We start from the raw sequence: 19,449 nt of genomic DNA on the forward strand, positions 1-19,449 counted from the left end.
AAAAATGTGAAGATATGAATGCATGTTTTCATAAAAATCATGAAATTAAAGACAAATAGATGCCCTGAATTACAATAGAAAGGCAGGTAGAACTGTACTTGAATTAGCTCTTTTTACATTGCTGGAATTTTTTTCCTTCTGAAGAGGAGCTAGTAGGGTATTGCTGAAGAAAAGTGACCCAGGCAGGATGGGGCAGCGTGCTATGCTCCCTGCAGAGGCTGCCAGGGGCTGCCCGAAGAGCGCCCTGCTGCAGCCAGAGCCCTCCTGGCCTGCGGCCTGGGAGCAAAGGGCCAGGGCAGCCACCTCTTCCTCGTCCTGACCCTGCCACTGCTCCTTGCTGCTGCTGCTGCTGCTGCTGCTGCTGCTGCTGCTGAGGGAAGGAGAACCAAAGGCTGTCGGTGGAGAACACCAGGCCATTGCTGCTGCAGTCTGTCCTGCCCTAACGCTGCCTTCAGCGCTGTGCAGAACCTGGACATCCTGGACAAGGAACAACAGCTGGCGTGTGCTTGTGGCTCCGAGGCTCCTGAGAGCTGATGTGTAACTGGGGAAAGCTGCCCCAGCCCTGACTCTGCCCTCTGCAAGTTGTGGCAGCAGTGCAGACTGTCTCTGCACAACCATCTGCCGTGTCCTCGGTCCACTTGATTTCCTTGCCTGCCCGGGGATGCCCACCCTCAGGGTGCCACATCTGCATGGCTACACTTCTGGGAACAAGTGAGCACAGCTTGGCCAGAAGAAGAGGTCAACTTCCCACAGTCACGTGGTGAGAGGTCAAGTACTTGTCTGTCACTGGACAGGACCAGGGCAGGCTCTTGCTTGGTATCAACGGCTCTCTTGACTGTTTGTTCCTTGTCATACCTCTGTGCACGTTGCAACCATGTCACCAGCTCACAGCGGGTGTCCCTGCACTGCCACCAGCATGATTTTTGGCGACCTGGCTACGACTCAAAGCAGCCCTACACCGCAAATCCCTGGAATGCTGCACCTGACCAAGAATATACTGACCCAGCTTGACAGAGCCATCAGTTCTGAGAAGGATGTTGCCGCTCTTCACATCTTGGTGGCTCACGTAGTTTGAGGGCAGAAAATGCAGTCCTTGCAGGCACAAGAAGAGAAAACAGGAAGAGGAGGGCAAAATAATGGGAGTTCATCACAACAGAAAGAAAACAAACTCTCTCAAAGATTCCCTCTCCAGGGGAATGGGGAGTATTGGCAGAACACAGTGCCATTGAGAGGAAGAGCTGGCTCGCCCACTGCCAGTATCTTCCAGTTCAGTGAATTTCATGATGGGATTTTCCTTCTCTACTATTTTCTCAGAGGGAAACAAAATGCAAGATGCTGACTTTAAAGAAGAGATCCCAGCTTGCAGGACATATAAAAGGCAGCCCCACTATCTGGGGCTCTCCGCCATTTGTGCTCAGCTGGGTAACAACCACCACAATAGCAACAGGACAGGCAGCCCTGCAATGTAGATGGCTGGCACAGAGGCTAACAACTGATTTTATACAGTTGTTTGAAGAGTTCTCTTGACAGGAAACAAAGCACAGGTAGAAGCATCCCACGCTTGAGAGACAAGGAGATCTTCCTGGTCCTGTTCTTGATGCAGGCAAGACGTCGGCAGCATGGACGTATCTCTTGACAGTGCCTTCTGAGCATATTCACAAATTCTGAGCAGCACTGAGAGATGGGACCATCTATCCCCAGTGTGGGAACATGTTTGCAGCTGGCCTAACTTCACACTGGATAGACATTCCACCAGAAAAACACCTGGCCCATGACTGTGCAGGGGTATCTGCGGTTCGACTCCTTTGCTGCCAGTATGTTCTAGTTCGGTGTATATCCTCATGGGATTTTCCTGGTTCACCATTCTCCCTGAGGGAAACAAAATGCAAGATGCTGACTTTAAAGCAGAGATGCCAGCTTCCAGGAGATACAAAACGCAGCCCCACTCTTGGGGGCTCTCAGCCCTTTGTGCTCAGCTGGGTAACAACCACCACAAGAGCAACAGGACGGGCAGCCCTGCAGTGCAGATGGCTGGCACAGAGACTGATTTTGTACAGTCCTTTGAGAAGTTCTCTTAACAGGAAACAAAGCACAGGTATGCTGTGAGAGTCTGTCCAAAATATCTTTCATTTTTGCCTCACAATTGTCATGAAGAAAAAGACCACCGAAAAGTTAAAAACTGCTGAGCCAGTGGGGAGGGAAAGTCATATGCTATGGGGTTAAAGGGTAGATAGAGGTCTAATTGTGTTAGGAACTCACATTTTAAAAAAGGAATTTACTTGCTGCAGCAAAACATCTAGATATGGACAACATTGGAAGTAGATTAGTGAAGAGCTTTTTTTTATTGTTGGTACATCAGTCTCAGAACATTGTTACAATGGAGACAGGATGTTAACAGCTCGCTGATCTACTGAAAATGTCTGGAGAGGGTGGGGTGATAGAGAAAGACATAAAATCATCTCAGTCTAGATTTCAGCTAATCATACGCAGAACAACACATATTGACAAGCATTCTATCCAATCTTATAAAACACACGTAATGGTAGTTAAAACAAAGACTGGTTCAAAACAAAGACTGGTTCAAAGAACAGAGCTCTATTCATGCTAACCTTCTAAAGATATACATTAAATAACCTTGTTGCCATCCTAAAGCCAGTTCTACAGAGGCCTATTGTTATTTGTCACGTGTGCTGTACTGCTTGGGAAACTTTTCTGCTTGCTTGGGAAACTTTTCTGCTGTATCTGCAGTGCTAACAGAACTTCAGTCTGAGGCCTATATACTTTTTTAACCATTTTAACCATTTCCCAAAAACCCTCTAATTTTATGGATTCCAACAATATGCCTATTAGCTTAGTGTGTTCAGAGGTGTTGTTTGCAGAACATGCCATGCTGAACTTGAAGGGGGCATGCTGCCCTTCCTGAGCAATGGATCTGGACTTTCTCCCTACCTCCCGGCCTGGCTGGTCTGAGCTCTGGGGTGGTTCCCCCCTCCACTAGAAGACCCCTCTCGCCTGCCTTCAACCACCGTGACAGACAAACAGAGATGTGAGCCTCCTCATCAGAGAACCAAGACAAGAAATCGCCATGCAAGAAAACCCCCCTCGCACCTTCTTCCAGGGACTGGGACTGAACACCCCCCGAGCTCGGGGGAAGTGTGCACAAAGGGGGGAAAGTCTGCCCAGAATAAGCGCACCTGCGAGCATTGGGCCATGAAAACAATGACTCTGTGTACTCTCCCCCTTTTTCTGTTCTTTCCCCTCCTTGGAGACCTTTGTTTCGGCTCCCCTTCCCCCCAGCGAAAAAGAGTATAATTTGGGGTGCAATTCAGCCGTGCTTTGAGATCTCCCCTCACGTGCCCCAGTGAGCTTCGACGGCTGGAGCCCGAAGGACGAAAGCGGCACCATGTCTCGGTAGCTATAGCCCCGCAGTCCTGCTTTCCTCCCTCTTCCCTAATCTTCTCCTTTTCTTCCCCAGATCCCCTCACCAACACATATCAGTTGTGGTTATTTCACTAAAACTGCGGTTTGTTGATTTGTTACTGCAAATCCCCAGTGCCTTGCTGGTTATTTTTGCACCAAAAAATTATCACGTCACCCGCCCACCGGAACGGACTGCGACACATGCATCTCACGCTTGAGACACAAGTAAATCTTCCAGGTCCTGTTCTTGATGCAGGCAAGACCTCAGCAGCATGGAGATGTCTCTGACAGTGCCTTCTGAGCATCTTCACAAATTCTGAGAAGCACTGAGAGATGGGACCATCTGTCCCCAGTGTGGGAACATGTTTGTAGCTGGCCTAACTTCACATTGAATAGACATTCCACCAGAAAAACACCTTGCCCATGACTGTGCAGGGGTATCTGTGGTTGGACTCCTCTGCTGCCAGTATGGTCCAGTTCAGTGTATATCCTCACGGGATTTTCCTGATTTCTATTGTCCCTGGGGGAAACAAAATGCAAGATTGGATTTAAAGCAGAGATGCCAGCTTCCAGGAGATACAAAACGCAGCCCCACTCTCTGGGGCTCTCCGCAGTTTGTGCTCAGCTGGGTAACAACCACCACAACAGCAACAGGATGGCAGCCCTGCAGTGCAGATGACTTGCACAGAGATTGATTTTGTACTGTCCTTTGAGAAGTTCTCTTGACAGGAAACAAAGCACAGGTGTCCTGTCTTGGCTGTTGAAATTGCCTGGTAAGGCTCTGGATGGCCTTGAGGCAGCCCGCGCGCGAAAGGACAAAAGGAGTCTTCCAGTTTTTCAGTTCTTCACTGTTGTTTATTAATTCTTATCTACAATGTTGTCTCCCAGCCCGACAGAGGTCCGCACAGCAAGTCAGTCATAGGCACACTGACCTCCCTCGGGGTGGCCGCTTATTTTTATACCAAAAACTACGTGTAGGATATTTACCTTTTCCTCCCAATACCTTTCACTCTTATTGACAAGTGCAAATTCAGTAAGAACCAATCTCAAAGTGCCACCATCACCATCAAAGATAGATGACAAGAAGAAGAAGGACAGGACACGCCCTAATTCTTCCATCTTGTCCCCTAGAACCCCCCTGTACCGAAATTCTAAAACCTGTGTTTTCACCCTATAATTAATCTATCCCTTCACCACTTATCCCCATGTGATCCTCTCATCCTCATACAGGTGCTGCATCCTGTGCAGGATCAAAGTCTAGCCACCAAACACTTCTGGCAACGTTCCAGGGCTTCTGAGCCCCCCAAGGGTTGTCTCGGCAACTCTGGATATCAGGAACTATGTGCGGAGTTCCCACATCTCCCCTTTCTGTTTGCACTAAAAGCACTTCTTTTGCTACATGACTCATGACACGCAAAAAGATGCACAGGATAACAAGCATGAGGATCAAGAGAATTATTAAGACATATAATGCTATCTTTAAAATTCCTCTCCATACGAGAGAGAGATCAAAAAATGCTGCCAGATCATCGATCCAATATCCTGTGATCTCGCCAATTTTATTTATGCTGTCTTTTATTTTCTGAATACTTTCATGAATTGATTTTGAATGGTCTGAGAGATTCATGCAGCACATCCCCTCAAATTCTTCACACCCATGTCCATGAGCGAGCAATAGATAATCGATCGCCGCTCTGTTTTGAAGAGTCGCCTGTCTTACACTACTGATGTCTTTTAACATGTCACTCAATGCGACAGACACAGATTGAGCATGTTTGCTCAACCAACAACCCATGCGGTCAAGTTGAGTCAAGGCCAACCCCGATGCTGTTTGAGGTGAGAAGATTGCTGTAGCAATTCTCCTTGCCTTGTCCCAAGTATGTATTTCGTCGTTGCAATCTGCCGCATAATGTTGTAATGATCTTTTTTCATTGTGTTTTTTCTCTCTTAGCAATTTCAAATCTGGCGATAACATTGAAATTTTCCCAATGCTGCATGGACCTCCCCTGGCATTATCAGGAATGCCGTGCCAAATTCTGTCCCCGCAAATTAAAAACAAACCCCGTGGCAAGTGCACTGGGACTTGGATTGATCCTTTGGTAGTTTTCTCTGTGTATTTACACCAAGCTGATGCATTTTTATAGAATTCATGATTGGGAGTTACATCAATAGTTTTGTTTGTCTTTGTGACATTTGGAGTTTCAAACTGCATACAGAGTTCCATTGTCATGGACCCAAAAATCTCCAATTCCTGAGGTTCTGTAGAAGCCACAGGAAGAAGATGTCTTCAAGCACACCACTCCTTCACAGGATCTTTAATGACCTGCGAGATGTTAACTGCGCAGTGCCCTGGAATTGGCCATTCATCCACTGGCAATCCAACCATGCTGAAAATGGTCTCCCTGGCCTCCAATGTGTCAGACAAATACTATCCAAATTCGCTGCTTTAGCTAAAGCCTCCCACACATTTTGTTTTGGTTGATCAATGGGTAAACTTGCCCCATTACTTATTGTAATGAATGAAAGAGTGATGCACATGAGCATTGTGAAGCTCATGGCTTCACTCTCGTGCGAAATCATTGTCATGTTTTCACTCAAGACCCCAAAGGAAAAATCCCCAAAGTCTTTAGTTCTTTGTATTTCTCTTCTGAGACGTCTTCTGCAGTCTGAGTCTCGACTTCTGTCTGAGTACTCATCTCTTTGTTTCTCGGATCAGCATTCTCTTGCTCTTGTGTTTGAAATGGCTTCATGTGTCGCGCTGAAACCCACTTCAGACCTCGATCTGTGGAAACACAAGCAAAACCCTTGGCCCAAGTGATTAGTTTGAAAGGGCCCTCTGTTTGTCCTGTCTCTGGGTTTCTGATCAAAACGAAAGGATTTTCTCTTAGCTTTGCCTGTGTGCTGTTTAAAAAATGCCTCATGATTGGTGGATTGGGTTCTGAGAATGAACTATTTAGGAAATTCAACACATACAACGCCTTATTTAATTTCATGTGAGGTGTTGCCTCTGGCTCCCCCTTTCTTTGTCTGTCCAGAAGGGATTTCAGGGTGTGATGTGTTCTTTCAATGATTGCCTGACCTGTGGGTGAATGTGGAATACCAAATGTATGTTTGACACCCCATCTTTTCAGGAATTTGTCAAACACCCTGCCTGTATACGTTGGACCATTGTCTGTTTTTATGTCCTGAGGCACACCTAATGATGCGAATGCTTGCAGAAAATGTCGACAAGCATGGTCTGCTGGTTCCCCTGCATGTGCTGAGGCAAAGACTGCACCTGAGAATGTATCTACTGAAACATGAATATTTTTGAGCCTCCCAAAGGATGGATACTTGGTGACATCAGCTTGCCACAATTGAAGGCTTTGCAGTCCCCGCGGATTGACTGCCCCGGTAGAAGAAGGTGGCTGCACAAGCTGACAGTCTGGACAAGCACTAATGATCTCCCTCCCCTGACTCTTTGTGAGATGAAAGGACTCCGTCAGCGCCTGTGCATTCTGATGAAAGAACGCGTGACTCAATCTTGCCTGCTCAAAAATGTCCGGCAGTGTTTGCGAAATGGGCATTGTCAACCTGTCTGCCCGAGCATTCCTTTCTGCTAAAAACCCCAGAAGTGTTGTGTGCACTCTAATGTGCATGATAAAATATTCTCTTTCCCTGCTCTCTAGCAATGTTTTCAAGCTTGCCAAATATGAGTATAAAACCTCATTACTGACTTCTTTCAAGAGCGAACCCTCCAATTGTTTGACCACACCCGCAACATATGCGGAATCTGTGACCAGATTGAGAGGTTGTTCAAACAACTGAAACACTTGGACAATGGCTGCCAACTCCACGATTTGTGGAGAGCCCTGGACCGTCTTTACATCTGATTCCCAATCCCCTGTCGTTGAGTTTCTCCACATGATCACCGACTTGTGTGTCTTCCCTGAGCCATAAGTGAACACTATGATCCCGTCCAAAGGTTCTTCACTTATTCTTGGTTTCGCTCTGTAACATATGTGATTATAGAATACTGCAATCCACATGTGATTGCAGTATTCTATGCTGTGGAAAATGGATTGTGCAAATTTCCGGAAAAGCTAACAGCGCAATTAATAAGTCTTTCGATTGTTGCATTGCCCAATCGAAATAGTCTTGCTTGAGAGGTAATCTGATGACTGAGAATTCCCATCCTGCCATTGTCAGCAACCTCGTTCTCGCCTTTATGATGATTTGTGCTGCCATCTCTAAATCCGTGAGAATTGTCTTTGAAGGCCTGTATGGTAGAAAAATCCACTCTATGATTATCAAAGAGTCTTTTTGTGATTCATCCCATTGGAAGATCAAACCATGGAACTGTGTGTTCTTCCCCAGCACTGTCAACTGAAAAGGCAACATTGGAACAAATCGATGTGCCTGCCTTTTCTGTATTGCGTCTGTGACTTTCTCCAACTCTTTCTTCGCTTCTTGCGTGAGAGTGCTGGGAGATCGAATGTCTGTGTCTCCTCTCAAAAGATCGAGCAACGCTGGAATGTCGCTATTTGTGATTCCCAAAACTGGCCTCATCCAGTTGATCTCTCCCAAAAGCTGTTGTAAATCATGCAAATTGCTGATCTTTGTGCTGACCTCCATTTTCTGAGGTTTTATTGTTTTCTCTGAAATCTTCCACCCTAGATATTTCCAAGGTGCAACCTCTTGAATCTTTGAAATGCTGATTTCCAGACCTGCCTTTTGCACCTCTGCGATCACACAGTCACGAGCTTCTTGCAGCTCCTGTTGTGTTGATGCTGCAATGAGCAAATCATCCATGTAATGAATGATCTTCACCTTCGGAAATTTCTTCCACGCTGGTGCCAAAGCTCGTGCCACGTACCATTGACAGATCGTCGGAGAATTTTTGAGTCCTTGTTGAAGGACCACCCAATGGTACCGCTGCAGAGGTGTTTCCTTGTTGATACTCGGAACTGAAAAGGCAAATCTCGGAGCATCATCTGGATGGAGCGGAATACTGAAGAAACAATCCTTGAGGTCAATGACCACAAGCGGCCAATCTCTGGGAATCATTGAGACAGATAGAAGTCCCAGCTGAAGTGGTCCTACGTCTTCTGTGACTTCGTTGATCTTCCTGAGATCATGTAACAACCTCCATTTGCCTGATGGCTTTTCCTTGATGACAAACACTGGAGAGTTCCAAGGGCTATCTGTTGGCTTGATGTGTCGCTTCTGCAATTGTTCTTGGACCAGGTTTTTCAAAGCACTCAACTTTTTCTGCTCAAGGGGCCACTGATCCACCCAAACTGGATCATCTGTTTTCCATGTCAACTTCAATGTGGCAAGTGCCGCAGTGACCCCTATTAAAAATCCACTTCGATCTTCGCGCCCCATTGTGCCAAAAAGTCTCAACCCCAGACTGTGATCGGCTTTTGGATGACAAAAGGACAAATGATCGCCGTCTTGTCTCCTGGTCCCGTGACAATGATGGAATTCTCACTCTGCAGACACAGAGAAGCTCCCCCTATGCCTGAGAGAGAACCCAAGGGCGCGACCAAGCTCCAACTGCGTGGCCAAAAGATGTACGATATTACTGTGACATCTGCCCCTGTGTTGAGCATATCTCTGATTGCTATCGTCCTGTCTCCACATGTCAATTGGCACGTGAGTGTGGGTCGATCTTGGCCTATGTGCTTCACCCATGCAGTATGTATCTCAACATGCTCTTTCATAGGAAACCCTTCTTTATCAAAGATTGACATGACTTCTCCAATGGCGTGTGGCGGCAAGGCGAAAGCTCTCGCAACCACAGTATTTTCCGGCACAGTCAATGGTGGACGAAGCGCTCTTGCCAGAACTGTCAATTCTGTGTTCTTGTCTGCAGAAACAACTGTAGGATAAACAATGAGTCCAAGAATGCTGCATTTGTCTTGTCCAACTATCAAGAAATCTTGTTTTTTGTATGAATCTCCGCGGATACTCGTTGGTATCTCTGCTTGATTTTTGTCTAGAAAGCATACTAGTTTAGAAGCTGCAAATGCACACTGTGCCCCTGGTGGGAGGAGGTCTGGGTCGCTATGGAATCGACTGAGGGTTTTGCTGAGGGCGTCTGCTTGTCGCTCACTGATGGTTGCCCTGTTTCTTGTGTCACCGCCAGCACTTGTGTCTGAGCGCGCTGGCGATTTCCCGCGCTCCTTCTCCCATTTCCCGGACACGGTAAAGGATTTCCTTCCACGTCTGTCTGAGAATAGCATTCTTTCACAGAGTGTCTTCCTCTTCCGCACCGCGCACAATTGGCCTTTCCGCTTTTTGTGCTGGTGCTGGTGTATGTGTCTGTGGACAATTCTTTCTCATGTGTCCAAACGCCCTACATTTGTAACACTGTCCTCCTGGGGGATTGCTCTTCTTCTGCATTGTTGCAAGAACTTTGTTTGTGTTCTTGTTCTGTTGATGAAGTATTTTTTCCAGCATCTTTTCCAATGCCTTTTCTTCTCATTGTGTCTCTGAGTGTCCCTTTATCTGTTCTTCCCATTCCTCTCTTAATTCGTTCTTCACAATCGATGCGACATGCTGAGGTGTCCCCACCTTGCTGCATGCCTCCGCCATCTCTGCCAAGGATGGCCGTCCTGGCATGGCACTAATGACCCGTTGACAATCTGGGTTGGCATTGCCAAAAGCTAAGCTCTCCAAGAGAGGCCTCTTCGCTTCCTCAATCGTCACCTGTCGATCCACGGCTTGCGTGAGTCGATCGATGAACGACATGAATGGTTCTGCGGGACCTTGCCTGATGCAAGAGAACGGAACATCCGGAGCTCCTGTTAGCGTAATCTGCATGATTGCCATTCGCCCTGCCTCTTTGATGTCATTTAACACTCTTCGTGGAAGCCGCACTGCTTGTTCCCCTGGGTTGTCATCCGGAGGATCTCCTGCTAACTGCGCTTCTGTGAGATTCGCGTTTGGCCCACCTTGGTATCTATTTCGCAAGTCTGGAAGATACTTTCTCCATCTTTTTTCCCAGACGAGACTCTGTGTGTCAGTGAGAATCATTGCCACAATGCTTCGAATATCATATGGCATAAGGTCATACGTGGTGAATGTCCCTCTTAATAGTTGTTTGAAATATTGTGAATCCAGCCCAAAAGTTTGAGCCACCTTCCCTAAGTCTTTGAATGTTTCGTGACCCATCCTTTCCCATCTCGGGTTCTGTCCCTGGGCATCATACGTCACCGGCATTGTCAAATCTCCTGAACCCAGAAATAAATGCATGTCTTTTGCCAATGCTTTTCTGATGCACTTCCAATCCATCGTCTTCACCGGCTGTTGAAATTCCTCCTCTGGAGACTCCATCGGTATTTGCATGAACAATGGAGTTGTGGAGGTCATCAGTGATTCGTTGTACCTCATTCTTTGCTTTGATATTTTCAGTCTCGCTTCTGAATCCGAAAAGGAAACTTGAGGATCCTGTTGATATCTCTTTTTGGCTGTATCAAAAGAATGCAAGAAGCTTTTTGCCGCTTCCGCTGCTGACAGCATCCATGCGGGAACACCTTCCGATGCTGTAATCCATATGATGTCAAGCATAGAGATGATAGACTGCTGCAAGCGTTGGTTGATTATCATAAATGAGGGAAATTAACTGTAGGGCATGGCACTGAGTTGGAAATATTCGTTCTCCCCACCTGTAGTTTTTTTTTCCAAAGTCTGTGTACGCTCTAGTTGTGTGATTGCTGCTTTGATTGCTTCATATTTAATACAAATATCAAGGAAGGGAAAAACAGGTGTGAGGGGATAAGACAGGAAAATGACACTTTTTAGTATTATCTTTTTTCAAAACCTTTCTTCAGAGTAGATTTGCCCCCTCAGGCATGAAATGCAATAGTACTCCCCTGAAAACCCTAATACTCTATTTTAAACAATTTTCACATTGCTTATTCTTCCACCCTCTTCACTTAAGCATGCAGTAGGATTCAAAACCTGAATTACCAAGCAGTTTTGAACCAAACTGCCAAAGCTATGGGGATATATTCTCATCCATGGATTTGTCATGAATATTGCAGTCTTTGTTATATTTGTCATTTATTCCGATTTAATACTTGCAGCCAGTACTGCTTCCATCATAGGTGTTTTGTTCCTCCTCCAAACAAACGCTCCCTTGCCCTTCTGTTCTCCTGTAGAGGAACATCTGGGAGGCTGGGGTTGGACTGGGGCATCAGTGAACACTGATGAAGTTATTCACAACTTAGATACAGACAGAAACACCCAAATTAAAAAAGAGCCCCTGAGGAGGCATCCCAGACCATGGGATGGCATTCTCTCCAGCAGGCTTGGAACTTACCCAAGTGAAGTACCTGAATTATGAGCCTGGTCTTTCTAGGCCCCATGTGTTCAATGAGGGCAGAGTCTCACTTCAGAGCACTTGGCTTTCTTTTCACGAGTTATGCATCCCCTGATGGAGTACTGACCTGTTTGTGCCAATTATTTGAGCTTTGGGCTCCAACCTCCGACCCGTGGAGCCTCAGTCAGGTCTCCAAAGCAGTACAAAGCTGCCTTCTGAGATGCCTACATCTGCAAGCAGCCAGAGACTGTTGCAGAAAAGTCCACCCAAAGACTCTAAAATTCCCAAAATATCTAGGAAGGCGAGGCAAAATTGTCTGAGATTTAAAAAAAAATTAAAACAGTACCCTGAGAAGGGTGAGCATGGAATGTGGAGTGGTAAGAAGAGTTTGTGAGGCAGAGGTGGCTGTCAGAAAGCAACTAGGGTAAGCAACCCCCTAACATTAGCAGTTTTCCATACATACCTCTTTAATGAGAGTCAAAGTTATATATTATTTTGCTTTTAATAATTGAAAAATAAAAATAAAAAGCCATGTTGGAGGCTCAGAAAAGCTAGGGGATCTAGAACAAGGAAATGAAGATTCCTAGGGGATAGTTATCTCATTGAAGTACTAAAGAATACCCAAAAAAGTGCTGACTGCTCTTTACTTTTCTTCCTCTTGCCTACTATTGAAATGTGTTTTGCAGACTCTCTAGAAACATTTGATTGGATTCTTTCTCACTGTCAATTCCTTAAAATTATGCAAGTGTCTCTAACACAGGAATTTTACATTTTGCTCATAATCCATCAGTTCAACTAAAAGTTTTTCAAACTTCACACTAAATTCTGTAATTTAAAGGTAAACCTATCTACTGTAACTAATTAAGAATTCTGTGGAAAAAAGGACTTCTCTAAGACAACCTTGAAAATTTTCTTACCAAATATAAGATATAAAAAACATTCTTTGTGGTGGCTTCATGCCTGTCTTGGGCTTAGCCTGCCTTTTTGCCAGTTTTCAGGATTCTTTGATATTCTTCTAGTCAGCAGTTGAAGGATAATATCTCTGCTACTGAATACTGCTTGTACTGAATCACTCCCTCTCTACTAAGAAATTTGCTTAGGAAGAGAAGTCATTAAAAAAAATAATATATTCCTGCAAGTGGTCCAGATCAGAAAGCTTTTCCCTTTGCTGTCCTTTCCATGCAAAAGCTTTCTGGCAGTGCATAACTAATGAACAAGCAAACCATGAAAACTTCTAATTGCTGCTATTACAGAATGAGAGCACTTCTTTTCACTAATGTTTAATTTTCAGAATAGGCTCATATGGCAAGGTAAGGGCCACCTTTAGTCCTGTGCAATGAAGCTTAGAGGCTGGTTCCCTCAGATAACAACAAATTTAGCCAGTCGTCATTCAGGTATATTACAGGGAGGAAAGTACTAACAACAAAAGCTCCATCAGGCCTTGAAAGAAATGTTCAGATTAAAAGGGTGGGAAACTAAAGACCCTCCTTTGTTTTAAGATCGGTTCCTATGCTGTAGCCAAAGTTTCAATAGATGACAAGTTTAAAATCTCTCTTTTGAATGTTTCCAACCCAGATCAGCTTGTACAGGAGTAAATTATTTTTATTGTTAGTCTTTCCTTGGTGCCTGTGTGGGTTTTGTGAAAAATGTAAAAGTAAAAAAAAAGTTTTCTCTCAGAATTTTAAATTATATTTTCGTTACAGCTATTTATAATATAGCAAAGATTTTATTGAACAGACAGAATTTTAAAAGGCATAATAAATTATATTGAAGAACCAGATTTTTTCTTGAGAAAGAGACAATTTCATCCAATAAACATATTTTTTAAAAGGCATGTTACAACAGCAACTGCAACATGTATGTGATGTGATGTTAAAATTTGTCTACTAGTAGCATAATACAATGTGTTAGCAGAGCTCAGTGTGTGGTCTTAACATTTGTAAAGAAAACAGCAAGATAAAGTCAAGCTATTGACTTAAAAGGAATGGGAAATTGAGTTTAGAATGAAAAATAATGGTTTGGGGAAATAATCAGGATTGGGTGGAAAGAAATGTGGAATGTCCTGAGAATGAGGGCTTCCAAGGGACCTCTTCAGCAGGAACACTCACTTGTTTCCTTCTCACAACAGCAACCAAGTAAGGTTTGCTGTGGACATCACTGGCAGCAGCACTGTCTCTAATTCCCACAATTAAACTAATTCTGCCTATTTAATACACAGATGTGTGTGTCAGAAGCACTAAAATGAAATAATGCAGCAAAAAGAGTCAGGGGGTCAGGTTAAACACATGGGTCTTCTCTTCCTTGCATGAAAACTGTTGAAATAATTGTTGTTCCCTCCACTCACATTTCAGCTTGGCAGAGAAAAGAGCCCTTAAACCCTTGTACACTGAACAGTGTAACCAACTACCTCTCATTTACAAAATCTTCTTTGTCAAACACCCTAAGGATAATTAAAACACTCTTAATGTGATTTCAACAGACACATTCCCTGGTGAGAAATACTTACACTAAATGTACACAGAAAATTGATTTCTGAAGTAGTTTTAAGAAAAGAGAGAAATCTAAGCCTAAATTAGAGCAAACTACCTAGCTTCCACACTAAACAGTATTTTTTCCTTCAAGTTGACTGACTTTTGAAATGCTGCACTTGAACTTTCTACCTTCCCCAGCTTTGAGTTTTCCAAGCAGAGTTTCTGTTAAGTCACATCTTGTAACCCCAAACTTGTTAATTTAGATTTCTAATGAAGTGTCCTCTTTCTTACTTCTCCCTTTCCTCTCCACTCTGAAAACAAGCATAAACATTTTCAGTAAATAGAAGGCTAATTTAGGAAAGAGAATGGGGAGCCTTACAAATAAAATGCTAGCTCTAGTTTTTTTTATTGAATTACCTTAGTGTCATAGATTAAATGAGGATGTGGTCTGTGCACATGCACAGGAGGGGCGAACAACTAAATGTTGATTTTTTTTTTTTTTTTTGTGCATAGATCACACTATGGAGGTGACAGTCACAATTAACTCCTTGTGCATCAGAGCCTCAGGAGGGACTGCACTGTCCCTGAGAGTCTCCTTCTGCAACATTAAGCCAGCCTCTGCCACTGCAGTTTTCCAAACACTACAAATCTGGAGGATTTGTAATTCTCCAAAAGAAAAGTTGGCATCTGAGTTAGTACAGCTCTGAAAGTAATTATAGAAGAAAAATTATAGGGAGAAACAGAAAGAATTATACAACACAGAGTACCTGCACAGCCTAAACTCTTTCTGTTTGATCAAGTATTTCCTTTCAGGAAGTCCATTTTCAAAGCTCTGAGGGACCATTCCATTCACAGCAGTGTTTTAGAAAAGGAAAATTTCTAGAAATGTGTATTTTGCTCGGAATCAATTGGATATCTAATATTTCTAACTGCAGACTGAAAAGGTTCAAACTCCAACCACTCTAGGCACTAATAAAGCTAATTTCTGTGAACATTCTTCTATTTAATTACACAAGTACCCATTAAAAATATCACTTCTCCTATTGCATTTGCGAGAATAGTGTAACCAGAAAGAATGAGAAATTTTGTTTCCAGAAATGCACTAAATGCCTACTGGAAAAAAAAATCTAATATGTTCCAAGTCCCATTAAGATACCAGAGAAAAATAAATAGATAATATATGAAAGTGAGTGTTTATCAGGAAAATATATCTTAATGTATATGCCATTTCAGCTATTTGACTGCCTCCAATTAAATGTAGCTAAGCAGGTATCTCTTTCTTTCTGATGTCATATTCTTTCCCTAAAACAAATTAATTGGTTGCTGTTGCATGCAGCATTTTGTTTGACTATGGCCACATTATCAGGCAGTGTTTCAAACCATAAACATGCAGCATAATGCAGTGCCATATATTCTGATAAGGAAGTGCACTTAGGACCAGGGGCGTGCAGCCCTGCCTGTGCTGCTACACAAAGGGCTCATGTGAAACAGATCCATAAAGGCTGGAAAAAGAGGAGAGCCAAAGGCCAGCCCCATTAGATCCACTGAATTAATTCCTCTCTTCAGAATAACGTTGGTGGGGTGCAGAGCACCACAAACATACAGGATGTCAGGACTAAGTTTGGCCCCACAGTTCAACAGCGAGCTCAGCTACTTCCGCCCTCATTCACTGCTCATGAGAGACATATTAAAAACTGAGGATTTAGTATGAACTCTCAGCTATGAGCTTCTCCTCTTTTACACTGTATTTTTCTTACCTCACTTCAGAGAGGTGCACTGCCCTTCAATGAAACCTTTTGAAAAATACCAGTAGTTATTAAAAACACCACTTCACCCAAGAGTTTCAGGCGCCAAGCTATCTGAATGCAGTTCATTGCTTACATTTTTTACAAAGAAAAATACACACATGTGCATATGTAGCAACCCCATCCATGTACAACTCCATGTAAAGTCTCCTTGATACTAGAATGTAGCAGCTCTTAGCAGGAAGGAAGAAGCTGCAGCACTAATTTGGTAAAACAGAGTTGAAAGGTAAATTTCAGCTTGGATTTTCCGTCATAGTGGTATTAATAGTGAAGGTTGTTTTGGAGTGGGACAGAAGGGAGATTTGCTTGTTTGGTTGTCCCTTTAGCAATTGGGGATGAAGAATTTCCCAAAGAATTCTGTATTTTTGCAATTGATCTAACAGAAAAATAACTGTACTCTTATAATGCAAAAGATAGGCACAACTCTGCAGGGGGCTTTGAACTGTTTGAACAGCTAAACTTTGCTGGCTTTGTAAGACAGCCAACAAGTGTGTATTGGGCACTGCAAACACAGGATCTTGAGTCTCGAGCAAAAACATCTAGTCAAAATTCTTTCAAGACTTTGAGCATCGAATTTGAAGATTTTCAGGAAGAAGTATTCATAATACCTTGAGTATTTATTTGTATTTACTTTAAAATTAATAGACATAGCCTCCTCTAGAGCATCTATAGGTTCAACAGGTCATTCTGAGTCACTCTGTGGAGGAGACTGTCTCCAGATCTATACAGCAATTGTGAATCACACTCTTCATTCAGGCACTGAATTTATGTGTCTACAGTTAGGCTGTGTTAACATTGCCATCATCTCTTCCCCCTTCTGGCTCCCAGGATGGTGCTGAGCCATGCTGAGTCCACCTTTTGTAAAGCTGGGCTGAAGCTCTTGCCCTGAGTGTTCAGACAATGGAGCACTCCAGTCCACTGATGGTTATAGAAAATTTGCAGGGATCTCCCACTGCTGTTCAATATTGTCTCTGCAATTGGATTGTTCTCCTTCCTCAACCCCCCAGGCTTGAGGAAAATCAATTCAGAAAACAAAAGGCATCCCTGGCTTTGGAAAGTCGTTAAAGCACAGGCTGCGTGTGATGCAAAACCATTAAGCCTGCACTTAATCCTATTTTCTTGCTTAAATCAGTCTCCTGTCCTGTTTAAGTGCGTGTATGGGATCAAGTACCTCCCTGAACACTTGGCTGAATCAGAAAGGATTACTCTTGCATGGTACTTCTGCAAGGAACAGGGGGGATATGATGCTAAAGTTCTGCTCCATTACTGCAAATACCTCCTTGCAATTCCATATTGAGTGAGTGAGTCATGCCTGGATTTCCATACACTGTGCCACCAAGTCCCATGAGCTGCTTACATTGCAGAGTGCTGGGTTTTAACCTGGCATGGTGAATCACCTTCCCTCTGGGAAATGCATGTACAACCCTCTTTATTAGGGAAACAACACTTGCAGAGCCCCTGACAAGCATCATGCATTTGGAGACCTTACTTCCACACAGTCCTTAATAAACACGTCAGATAATAACTTCACATCCTTAGCAAACATGTCAGATGTTCAAGCATTCAACACCTGTGTGACCTTACCCTTTGGAAGCTCAGGGGATGCTCTCCATTTATAAGAAGGTAGACCATGTGCAGCGTATTATAAAATTAATTTATTTTCATATTATAGGGCTGTACAGATGTCTCCAGAACAGTCAGAAGACACATGCTTTGTTATTAATTTTGAGCAAATCTGCAAGGCTTACTCTGAAGGCACTCATATACCCAAGAAATGAAAACAGATGAAAATTATTTGACTTGAGTGTTATTCCACAGCAGCTGAAAAGAAAGAGAAGGCAGTTTGGACACAAGAAGGAGGCAAGAAGGCAAGAAGGAGTACATTTTGTGCATTTTGTGCTTTTCCATCGTCTTTATTCAAACAGCTCTGTTACAGTACCCTGGCTTCAAAGGACAAATTTTAGAGGTCTTCCTGCTGCTCATGCTGATGAGTCAGATATTGTTTGTTTTTTTGACAGAATTAATTGCTTTCTTGATCTCTCATGTCTCTCTTTCCTATCAGAAGCCTAATCATAAAATCCAGAGCCCAGCATTTCCAGCTATTCAAGGTTCATCAGCTCTGCAATTTGTGTTAATGAGCTTGCTTCTTTGAATTCACCCCTGTAATTTTATACTAGCTGAGAGCCTAAGCTCTTATCCATTTTTGGGAGCAGTCATCAACACGTACTTACCTTTAGAGATGATGAGAGTTTACCTTTCTCAGAAAAGCTAATGGCAATTTCCTCAGCTGAGCCTGTTGCACTGCTCAAAAACCCTACAGACACCTTTCAGAATCATGGCCACCACACACCATGCTTGCTGATGGAAGGGTCTGTCCTTACAGAAACTTTTAAAAGAAGCAGAGGGAAGGAAGGAGGGCCAACTTTCCTCACCTTTCAGTGGAAGCTGAGGAGCTAAACCCCTTTGGGTATATTTTAAAACCCAGCCTATATTGTACCTCCCTGGAACAAAATATCCATGCATGGATTTCCAACTGTGATTATGCACTGAACTAGTTGAATGTTCTGTTAGCTCGAAGTCAAGGCTCAGCTTCCAAATGTCTTGTGTTTGCATCTGCACTGTGTGGAATCATACAATTAGTTTCCCTGTGTGTGGGAGTAAGAGTGGAAGAGGAAGAGATTTGATTTACTGCATTGCACCTGATGTCTAGATCACCCTGCCCCATCATCTCCTCTTTTCCTGAGTCACAAGTGGAGCTCATCAGCTCAGGCACTTTGTTTTCATCAGTAGTACTCCTGTCCCTCGGTAATAACCAAATTATGAAAAAGATTAACAGCCTCCTGGGATTTAGACGTTGAAAAACAGCAAGGATTTTGCTTCATGGAGGCTGCCCTCAACCGTCTTAGCCTTCACCCTCAGTGAAAGGTGGAGTGAAATTAACAACAAATTTGATGGAGTGGAATTAATAACAATTAAGTCAGTATCTCATGCATTTAATTCTTATCTCTATCACTTGAATCTACACATTGTTTGCAAGATTTGCAGATCCTATAATGTGTGGGCATATGATGGTTCTCTTGTTGGTTCCAAAGCAGATTTCAGACAGTAACTAACCTGAAAAAAAAAAATAAAAATCCTCAGGACCCGAAAGCTGTAAAACAGCCAAAGCTGTTGGATTTGAAACAGGACTACCCAGCTTAAAGGTAGTGGCCATTGTCCTTAGAATTGCCAATAATATACACTAAGAAGCATGGATATATCTCTTCATAAATCAGGGGAAAACGTCTAAAGGTAAGCATCACTAACTGCTCTCTTGAGTAGCATTAATTTTCCTTTGGTGACAATGCTTCACACTTTTTTGTAGACAGCAAATGGAGACCAGAGTGGCAGAGCCCTCCTGTTCCAGCAGCTGCCATGGTTTTTAACTTTTCCCAGCCCACAGGTG

This window comes from Melozone crissalis, unplaced genomic scaffold, assembly GCF_028551555.1.
Source record: "Melozone crissalis strain CALT ecotype California unplaced genomic scaffold, PUWL_Pcris_2 ptg000005l_1, whole genome shotgun sequence".
Classification (NCBI taxonomy): domain Eukaryota; kingdom Metazoa; phylum Chordata; class Aves; order Passeriformes; family Passerellidae; genus Melozone; species Melozone crissalis.